Source organism: Aethalodelphis obliquidens, unplaced genomic scaffold (assembly GCF_003676395.1).
Source record: "Aethalodelphis obliquidens isolate GAN/ISIS:26980383/991018 unplaced genomic scaffold, ASM367639v1 scaffold4, whole genome shotgun sequence".
Lineage (NCBI taxonomy): Eukaryota > Metazoa > Chordata > Mammalia > Artiodactyla > Delphinidae > Aethalodelphis > Aethalodelphis obliquidens.
The window spans coordinates 13,969,408-13,981,100 of NW_020837948.1; positions in this window are offsets into that span (position 1 = coordinate 13,969,408).

Sequence of the window (11,693 nt, forward strand, 5' to 3'; positions counted from 1 at the left end):
GTGTGTGTGTGTGTGTGTGTGTGTGTGTGTGTGTGTGTGTGTGTGTGTGTGTGTGTGTGTGTGTTGTGACTCAATGTTTGAGAATTACTTTCAACAGGACAGAAAACATTTCAGTTTTAAAACAAATTTGGATATCATAAAGCCATAGCTTTCATTTCCCTGATTTTGCCTGGAAACTCATCCACTTTTCCATGTGCAGTGCATTGCCACGTCATTCTGAAAAGCACTGTGATCTCTAAGATACCAGTGGAAGGCCCGGGGTGGTGTGGCCAGCCAGCGAGGCTCTGCTGTAACCCCACACTGAACACCCTGTAATGAGGACGACTCCTGCTTGGAGGCGTTCCGTTTCATGGGTTGCCATTACCGCTAGAAGTACGGTTCATGTCTGCTTGCTGGCTGGTCAAAGAAATAGTGTCAGTTTTTTAATAACAAGCTGTAAGCACTTGCAAGTCAAACGGAGGGAGGGAGGGAGAAAGAGAACCGTGCCCAACGTTATTTCAATAGGCAAGCTCCAAAGTCTTCTAAGGTTAACACTGCCTAATTAATGACAGCACCAAATGGAGCCAAAAGCGTGAAGTCTGCAAATGGCTAATAATGAGGGCTAGATAGATATACCCCGCTTTCCATGTATTTTCATAGGGCTGGCTGCAAAATGTAATTGAGGTAAATGGGGTTTTCTGCTTATTTCTTATTCTTTAATGCTGAGAGAGTGTTTGCTATTCTCTTTTCTTACCTCAAAGAACCTCAGTTAATTGTAGCAAATTTTATACCTGGTGGTGTCACCACTCAAATCGTTGACACAGAAACCCTTGAAGGGCATTTCCAGAAGGAGGGGGAGACACAGTCCTATGCTATGTTCAGCGCACATTATCTCTTTGCAGTTATAGCTGATGGACCCTAATTGTCACGTTGGGTAGCAGGAGGGGGATTGTTTCCAACTCTTCATGCTTGTGAAAACGAGGTTTTCCATTCTTTCTTTTAAATGCTTAAATTAAAATCATTTTTAAAGTACCATGACCCTTTAATGAAAACAGCCAATAAAATAGGATCTGAAAAAGAAAGACAGATTTTAGGAACATGAGATTTTTTTTTTCTGTGGGCTTTGTTTTCCCAGACTTGAATTAATCACAGCTGTCTTACACCCGCAAAGGTTATTTTTATCTAGCATGCTTTAAATTAAAAAAAACAACAACAAAGGGAGCAATCTGATGTTCTTCAAGCTCCCATAACCTTCCACAGAAAAGACGGATGCATTAGCTCTGTGCAGCTAAGAATCCAGCTTTTAATTATATCTTCCTTGTGTTTACATGAACTAAAGTTTGCATTTCAGAAGCCTTGCGGAAGGATTCCTGTGGCTGACCCAGGAGTAGTAGGGAATTTCTCCATCAAGTGAGTATTGATGAGCTGCAAAGTTCAGTGAACAGGAAAATTCTGCTCCTTTTATTGCCAATGTGACAGGTTACTTTATTACCATGCCTTTCACAGCAATTTAACAGTTACCCTGGTAACGGATTCACTGAGGTAATGGGATCACAGGCGTTAGAGCCGAGGCAGGCTGGCCGCTCGGAGCAGCCATCTGCTGGCTGCTGTCGCGAAGGCTGTCTTCCTGAAGGAGCCCTGACAATCACGGGGCCTGCCTGGCGATGAGGCAGGTGAAACCGCAGGCCTGCCCTATTTAGCTGTACTCTGGTGATTTGTCTTTCTAATTCCATTGAAATCATAATCAGGATTTGTTTCTGATTAATTAACTAACCTTTTGGTAAAAAGATTAGATAACGAAATTGCTGCCTATTCAGAGATAATGAGATTTTTATTACTCTGTCAAAAGAAAAAAGTACATTTATGTGTCACCAGCCGCTGTGTCAAGAGGAGGGGAAAAAAAAAAGATCTAAGTCTTTGTCGGATGTGTGTATTCCTCAACAGACTAAGGGTGTGCTTCATTTTGCAGGAACTCCCCGGTCTTATTTGAAGCCTATAGGAAAAGCTTTCAAAACAGCAAACAAAGTAATAAACACAGTTAGGCCAATAGGCTTTTGGGGGAGGGTGCTAATTTGTTTTAAAATGTCTCCTAATGGGAGAGAAACACTTGGGAGTCTCAGGAACTTGCTTGTACTGTGTGAGTGTATTTATGTAAGTGTGAGAGTGTGAAGAAAGCAGTAAAATCTCCGTGCGAGGCTTTAAAATGACATCTGTAGACAGGCTGCTTTTCCCCTGCACTACAGGTATGTCTCCGGCTTGCGGTACATTTGCCTTCTGGCAGGAGTTGTACTTGGGCAATGGGAAGGGGAAATCATCCGAGCTTAGCAGGCTGGGAGGTCACCTGTGACTGTCACAGGTAGGCTGCGTTAGGAAATGAATTATTCTAACTGGCTGACTAAAAAGGGAAGCTTCTCCCTGCTTCACTCCAAGACACACAGCCGGTTGATTTAACCTTTCAAGAAGTCACAGCTCAGTCCTTTGTTAGGGAAGACTTTCATTTTCTGACTCCTCTGTGGCTTCTTCAATGTTGTGATACGAAAAAAAAACAAAAACAAAAACTAACCCAGGAGAAGTGCTTCCCTGGATAAAGAGATGCCAAATGAGCCAATCGGGCTGCATGCAGCAGTCAGCGTCACAGGGAACAAAGCACAGTGTATTTCCAAACAGAATTTCACAGAGCTTCAATATTGTTTTAATTACTAAAACCTGAGGAGGAAACAGAGTGCCTGTCTCTTCCTGTGATGCAGTAAAACCGAGGAGCAGGAAGGAGGGCCAAGCAGTGGGCTGGGACCCAGCTGAGCATTTTGTTAAAGTGTATTTGTGTCACTGCCTTTTCACATTCAATGAGACACTTATGTTTCCTGTGACATCCTGTGGCCCTGGCCCTGGCTGCCTCAGCTTGTGTGTGTATGAATAGGAAAAGATTTCAAGTTCTAAAAATGGAAGTTTCTGTTCTGAATCTCATATGGTTCACAGACAAGTTGAAACAGACCAAAAAAAAAAAAAAGTGAAGGCGATCAGATGTGCACATTCCATAGCCTACATCCCTGTCCTGGGGTTCCCACTCTCCATCCCCTCCTTTATTCTCAGCCCCTCCTGCACCTCCAATTGCCAGCTAACGGGCTCCATTTCGGATAAAAGATGCTTGACAAAGAAAGAGAAATAAGACATTAGAAAGGAGAAGGCTGCTGCCGGGTGGGGATTTCTGCTAGTTCATTGCCAATAGCTTTTTACAGGAACTTGATCTTGTTGGCGCTGTACCAACTGAAGGGAAAGAACCGGGCGGGGGCGGGAAGCCTTTGTCTTCAAACTCCTGGTGAAATATAGGGTTAATATTAGCAATTATTATTAAAATTAGCCAAATGTTATTAAATGATCTTTGTATAGAAGAATAAGTATAGTTTTCCCTTTGGCAGACAATGACATCTGCAGCTCTACATTTTCATGAAATGACTATACTTAAAAACATTGCTTCATTTTCATGGTATTTCTTTTGTGCCTAGGAGCAACCCTGTAATTGTTCACTTCAATTACAACATTACTATTTTAAACTGAAACCCATTTTATCTGCATGCCAGCTTTTTATTTGTTTTACCAACTATATCTATTTCCATTACTGCAAGGCTGATGGTTTGTCTCAAGAGGAAATCAAATCCATTAATTCAGAAATTTCAAGCCCGACTAGCTCTGCCATAAGCAGCATTTCTTATGCTAATAGCAAATGTGCTGAGACTGAAAGGAACTGACATGGCCCTGTTTTTTATCATAACTTAAGCATTTATGTAAGAAGGCAAATCTAATAGTACTAGGAAACTGTAAGTGTTATTATATATAATTCACTTTCCTGAGATCTGGACAGGGCTCTGGTTTGTGTAGCCATGGTTTAAATCAGGCTGCCACGAGACTTTAACTCACCTGACTTTTCCTATTTAACCAACATATGGCTTCACAACAGATACATCTAGCATGAAACTAGATTCGTGTGTGCGTGGGTTTTTTTGTTTTGTTTTGTTTTTTTATTCTCAAATTTTTCTTTCCTCCTTGAAAGAGAGACTTCTGTCAATGTGGGAGAAAAATAATGATTTTGTATTCAGGTGAGGTCTGAAACTTATCCCTTTAGCAGCACTGGCCTGAGACAAACCTGGCCCCATCCTGCTTCATTTTTAATTCACACTGTTTGGGTCCTGTCACATGGTTTGTGTTCAGTTAGATAGCTTGACTCGATAAAATCTGACTGTGACCCAGAAAAAAAAAGAGAGAGAGATTGCTCCTGACTCCTGCATAAGCTTCTGCAGGCTCTGTGACCTGTTTATGTCAATGGTAAAGTGTAAGAGATTACTATCACAGAACCACATCATCTTCTGGGATCTAAAAAATACAGAACGCTCTTGAGGACCCTGGCCTGCCTTTGTCACCACAAAGCCCTTTAGTGCTATAAATCAGTCCTCATTGGGAGCTCTTATACACCAGCCGTCACCGATAAGCTTGGGAGAAGAAGACAAGGCTTTTAGGAACTGTTGAACCATGAAGTTGACCTGCTCAGGGTTTTGCTGTAGGCTATTAAATCCAGGATGGCTGTTTGAAGATGATTCCGCTTTCTTCTTCCTTTGGCCTGGTTAAGCAACTCTACCCCCAGCTCAATTTGGCTGATTAAAAAATAAGAGGAAGAATGGAACAACCTGCTCTCTGAGAATACCACCTTCACACATCAATTTTAATGAGTGACTTATGCTGACGTAGTTTATGAGCTCAAGCAACTTGACACTCATTTTGCAGCTAAGAAAAGATTTACTAACTATACATACTGCTCTGCTTTTGTTGGCATGGGTTCCACGATTCCTTTCTCCAAAAACAAACCCAAAATCTTTTGTAAACGTGCATTATTTGGTTAACATATTGTAAATGGATCCCAGTTGTACAGCACAAGCCTCTTCACTATTGTGTAAACAATTATCCACCGAAAGGCTTGCTTTAAATTGTAAATGAATATATTTCAGCTGTAATGTTGCTTTCAGACCTGCCCAGTGATATAAATCTGGTCATTCGTTTTTTGCACTCTGCGTATTACTAACCAGTTAGAAATGTGCTGATTATTTGCACAAGCCTTTCACACCGCAAGCGCAGTTAAATTGCTGTTTTATTTTTCCTGTGTCTGATGAGTGTTAACAAGAGCGCCATTTTAGGAAACTCAAACCAAATACAGCTCTTTAATTGGGGCTGGGGGTGTTTGGGAAAAGCCACCTGGTGAGTAATTCTACTGTTAAATGTTTAGAAGTTCACCCACCCCACCGTAGGACTTACGGCAAGATTAATTAAAGGGGGTTGACAAAAATTCAATGCCTTGCTCAAGCAACACAAATAGCTTGAAGTATCGTACATCCAGTTATGGGGGATAGATTACTTAGTGCAGTGTCTAATTCCCAACTCTCTCTTTTCAATGCCTGCATCGCCAAGCAGCTCCACGTTTGGGTTAGGCGAGTTTGCATTCTATATCCCCCAAAGAAAGCATAATTTGGAGAGAAAATGATGTGGTGCTTTCATTGGGCACATGACTTGCCTTTGAAGCCTCTGCCCAGGGACTGATGAAAGTTCCAGCTGACTCAGAGCGCTTTGTCTTCTTTTTTTTTTTTTCCTAAACATTCAATGATTCATTTTTAAAGTTCACCCCACCCCTTGCAGTTTAATGGCATTCCAGTAATGTGCTGATCTGCAAAGCTCTGGAGACAAACATACAATGACCTCAGATGGTCTCCTTGGTGTAACTTTATCTAGCTCCATCTGTTGCAGGAAGGGGGGACTTCTTCCAGGGCCTGAGAGTGGGCTCTTGCCTAACACTCGGAATGAATTGTCTGAGGAGACACACGTGCTGACAAAGCAAAAGACTTTATTGGAATGGGGCACCTGGGTGGAGAGCAGTGGGGTAAGGGAACCCAGGAGAACTGCTTTGCCATGTGGCTCGTCGTCTCAGCTTTTATGGTAATGGGGTTAGTTTCTTGGTTGTATCTGGCCAGTCATCTTGCTTGTGCCCATATTTGGTCTGACTCAGGGTCCTTCCTGGTGGCGTGTGCATCTCTCAGCCAAGCTGGATTCCAGCAGGAAGGTTTCTGGGAGGTTGGCAGGACATATTATGGGCTGGTGTCTCCTCCCTCCTTTTGGCCCCTCCCGAATTCTTCCAGCTGCTAGTAGCTTGTTAGTTCCATGTTCCTTATCGGGACCACCTGCTGTGAGATAACTCATGCAAGTGGTCATTATCCTGCCTGGCCAGGGTGGATGGTTTCAGACAGTGGTTCCTTAACGTGTTGATAGAACTACAAAACTATACTGGCACTGCCTTAGATAGTGCTGACCTTAGAACAAGCCTAGGATAATGGAAAATGCCCCAGTTCTAGCCCTGGCTTTGTCCCTAACTAGCTCAGTGACTTTGGACACTCATTTTAACCTCTGTGAGCCTTATCTGTGACATGACAGGGTACGGCAGCATGAGCATTATTGTTCTTCCAAAACTAAAATTCTAGCATGTCTGGGGTGCATCATTCGAACTGCTTTTTAGCATCCATAATTAAATATGAGGGAGACTCAATAGTAAAAATATATGGTATTTATTAGATGAAAGTATGAGGCTCTATTTCCGTATTGAACATTAAAAAGGAAATCTGTGGCTTCCTGTTACTGCAAATTCTGTAGAGTTAACGTAGAGTAAGTACACTTCCTGTAGCATGCATTCTTTGAAGCCATTAATGCCTATACTATCTGTGAGTAAACCACATGAGTCATACGTTTTAGATCTAAAATACTTTGTACTTGTATTATTTCTAATTTCTTTAATAAAATTTCTCCTTTCGTGATCAGGATTCAAGCTACCTTTTTCTTCCTGACATGCTATTTATTCAGATATTCTGTTTTACATATTAAATTCAATTTAGGTGAAAGAATGTAAGTAATGTGCACAGAAATATATACCTGTGAAAATAAAGATAGGAGGCTCCCCTATCCGAAACGTTCTCTTTAGATATTGATTCAAGTTATTACTCATGGAAAATTGGAACCATAAGACCTGACTACAAAAAACCCATTTAAGAACCATTATTATCAGCTTATTATAATGGCAAATACAGGATTTATTCCAATCGTTTGCTGTGCTAAACACAGTTTTCTAAATAAGAAATAGACATGCTCCCATAGCATTTCTCTTACCCCCTCTATGTGTTCTACGTGCATTTCCACAAAGTAAATGGAATTATTTTTGAATGACATATGTTTTAGCTAGAAAAATGCTTTGAATAATTTTTTTAAATGTGTAGTTTTTAGCTAGTCCTGAATCCTGATACTTGGTTCATTTTAAAATTTACATGTTAGACCAAATTCAAGTAGTAGCAATGCCTCCTTTTATCAACTTTCCCATCTGCCGTGACTTTTATTCAGTGCTTCCTAGAAAAATAGATATTTCATTGCTTTGCTGTTTTCTTTGCCTACTTTTGACCTTGTCCAGGCAGACAACTGGCTGTCATGATTTTACTTTTCAACTCTTCACTTTATAACCCGGTGTCTAGGAATACCCCATTTAAAAGAGGGAACCACTTATTTCAGGCCAAATGTGTAGAGTATTGATAAAGTCAGCTTGGAGTTGAAATGTTTATAGAACAGCTCACCATGACCATCTTAACATATTGAGGAGGGAAAGGTGTTTCTATTGAGGTCTTGGCTATTTAGACAAAGACAGTCTTGTTCTGACTAATTCTTTTCTATCAAATAAATGTTCATGGTTGTTGCAGTAGTGGTCACCTAAATACCCAAAAGAGTTCAAGTAAGTTTTTCCATTATTATACTGAATGAGTTCAAAACATTCAGATATTCTAATATACAGTCAGCTATGCCGGAGTTGAGACTTTCCTGCTATTGTCAAGCAACCAATATAATTTAGTTGGATATTATTCTGTACCATATTTGTGAGCAGACAGAATCCCCTTGCCATGCCCTGGATCTCAGAGGATGTCCAGCTACTTAAAAATTGTTTAAGGAAAAGGTCACACAGCCTTGATTGATATATTCCTCTTCAATTACTTAACCTCTAATCACTTTGAAGGTAGGGGATTTACCTTCCTTGTCTTTCTAATCCAAGATGTAGCACAGTGCCTCACATTTAGTTCATATTCAGAAAATGTTTATTGACCTAAATAATTATGGCATCCTGAACATTCATTCTTCCCTATAAGGTGGTAAATACAAGTCAAGTAATCATCAACATATATAATAAGTTACATGTGTAGGAAGTGTTCGTTTCTACTTACAGAATGTCCTGTTTGTGAATTTACTTGAGCCTAGACACAGTTTCAGAAGCTAAAATGTTATTCATATTGCAAAAATGAAGACTTCTTAAAAATACAATTAAGATAATACACCTATTTGAGTTAAACCAATATGACGGGGGAGGAGGGAAGATTATAAACCACAAGGAAAGAAATTAATCTCGGCATTTAGGCGAGTTCTAGTCTTGAAAATGTCTTTTTGTTATTACGTATCTAGAATGTGATTTTCTGCATAAACTTGTACAAGAGTCTTTAGCTACACTTTCTGCTTTTAGACCTTGTGCGAGGACTTATAATTTAAAGATCATTCATTTAAATAGCATCAGGAAGAGAACAATTTAGTAGCCATTATTCTATATTATTTCACTCTTCTTAAACATACATGTATCGTTTTTTTGTAAAAATAGTAAAGCTCCTTTGAAAAAGGAAACTGAATGTGCCATTTTTTTCAAATGCAGTATGACGTCAAGCCCAGACAAAAGGAGTCAACAGAGGCTACCCTGCAGATCAGTGCCACAGCTCTGCTGAGTCCTGAAGGATAAGGGAATTTAGCCTGGAGAAAGGAAGCAAGATTCATTTCAGGCAGAGGGAAGAACATATGTTGTTCCATAGCTTTGAGTTTAAATCATACCACATTAGAAATGCCTTTGTTGACTACAGTCCAAATGTTATTTATATTTTACAGAAACTTAATTTAAAAAAATTCTCTACCTTCCCTTTCAAAAAGGTATTTACCTTTTTCTTTTTTTTTTTTTTCGTTACACGGGCCTCTCATTGTTGTGGCCTCTCCCGTTGCAGAGCACAGGCTCCGAACGCGCAGGCTCAGCGGCCGTGGCTCACGGGCCCAGCCGCTCCGCGGCATGTGGGATCTTCCCAGACCGGGGCACGAACCTGTGTCCCCTGCATCGGCAGGCAGACTCTCAACCACTGTGCCACCAGGGAAGCCCAGTATTTACCTTTTTTAAATGGAAATTTGAGATTTATAATAAAACAAATAATAAACCAGTTATCAAATAGCTCGATTTGACCTCATTAATTTTAACTTCCAAATATATTGAATCTTGTTTATTTGCTCGTCTATTCAGTAAAATTTTATTGAATCTATGGAGACCTCTAAGAACTATGATAGCTACTGGGGGCACAGGGGTAAAACAAAAACAACTGTGGCCTCATGCTCTCATGGTGCTTATAGAACTTTGAAGCCATCTCCTCAATCATCATGAAAAGTTAATGGCTCTAGATGAAAATCTCCAGGAAGTGGATACTCAATTATTACTTTTTTTTTTTTTACATAACAAATTACCACAAAACTTTGTCTCTTAAAACAACAATAACCATTTATTATCTCACAATTTCTTTGTGTCAGGAATTTTAGAGCAGCTTTGCTGGGCTGTTCTGTTTCAGGGTTTCTCACAGATTCTAGTCAGATGTCAGCTGAGCTGCAGTCTTCTGAAAGTTAAAGGCTATAAGATCTGCTTCCGAGTTCTCTGAGACACATGGCTGTTGGTGGGAGGCCTCAGCTCCTGACACTGGGATTCTCCACAGAGCTGCTTGAATGACCTCATGACACAGTACTGGTTTTCCCCAGAGCAAGTGATCCAAACCAGAGCAAATGATCCAAACAGGTTGGGTTAGAAGCTATAATTCCTTTTATAACCTGGCCTCAGAAAACACACATGATCCCATCTGCAGTATTCTACTGACAAGCCTTGATTCATTGTGGGAAGGGACCACACCAGGGCATGAATAGCAGGAGGTAAAAACCATTGGGGGCCACCTTGGAGGCTGGCTACCACAATTACTAAACCTCTGTTTAGAAAATCTCCACATCTCTGAATCTAGTTTGTGACATAGTCATCATTTCAAAAACTCTCATTAAGTTCAAGTTAACAGCTCTTTTACTTAGAATCTGATAAGTTTAAGGAATAAATTTTCAGGGAGTACTGGGCTTTCTGTTTGTTTCTTTTCGTTAAATAATCATCCCCAGTACTTTGAAACCATTATTCTGTATCAGAAAGCCATAATCTGGAATGAGCTTTCTCTCTGTTCTTTGTGAGGCATAAGGGCTCCTATAAAGTGCTGGCACAATTATATGAACCATGGTATATTCTTCCCAAGTATTGAAAATTCTAACTCATCCAGGAATCATTTCAGCTCTTTCATCTGTGTTATATACCGAAATTCTGAGTAAGATTTAAATTTTTCAGAATTTCTGTTGCAAAAAAAAAGTTCAAAGCACTGATCTAACTCAGAATCTACCAAATGCAAGAATTCTTTTCACAACCTCCCTTACAGATGGTCGATGGGTAGCTGGACTACTTTACATGACAGGAGGCTCATTTCCTCATGGGAAACAGTAAATTCATATTCAGTAGAAAGCCAAAATCAGCTCATTGAAACTTCAACCCATGAATTTTTAACTCTGCCTTCTGGAGTAATGTAAAACAAGTTGGCCTCCTTTACTGCATGACAACCCTTCATGTAGATAGCTGTCATTTCTTGCCCTTATAAACAAGTAATAAATTAACTATAAATTGATATTCTAACTATATATCATTATTATTTAAATACCCTGAGGCCACGTTCTGTCTACCTGGTTTCAGGACCTCATCCTTTCTTTAAAGATATTGTTTAATTCAAAAGTTATAGCCTTTTTCCTTAGTCCAAATTAGTGAGATTTTACTCAATGCAAAAGCAAATACTTGTTAGAGTTCTTAGAGATTGTTAATTTAATTTAATGACTCTCTGGAAATCTGAAGCTTAACTGAAGCAAATTCCTCTTCTGCCTTCACATCTATTTCCCCACAGAAGGATTTAAAAATCAGATTGTAAATCCTGTTACTGCAGTCTGTCTGGTTGACAGGTATTCTTTGGGTTTACTTGGAGTCAGAAGAGATTACCTAATCCCAAGAGTTCTATTTTCCCCCTTGCCTAAGGCCTTCCTGGTGTTAATTAGGTGTAAGGAGAGGCTCAGAATTAACTCTTTCCTCTTTCAGGAACATTTACCTTCCTGTCATTAATTGCACTGCAGCAATAATGATGTAATAACACCCTTCACTGTTGAGATTGCCATATTTTGAAGGAATTCTCAAGTGTACCAGAGAGAGTTCGTAGATCTAATTCTCAGCCAGAGAGCTGCCAGGGAAGGATCTGAAATTTTTTGACTGTTTGCTCAGTATCATTATTCTTGGGGACTAACTACTTTTGAAAGATTGCCTTGTTGGTTGTGGCTGGCTGGTTTGTTGTCTTTTCTCTGACCTTCCTAAATGGTGAAAATGCCTGTCTTTTGATAGCCATATTTCCCTCTGGCTCTGTGCTCCTTTGCACTGATGCCACATGGAAAGATTTTTCTCTTTCTCTGTATTCCTCAACAATAAAGATGTTTAATTTGGGCTTTCTGAAGAGTCT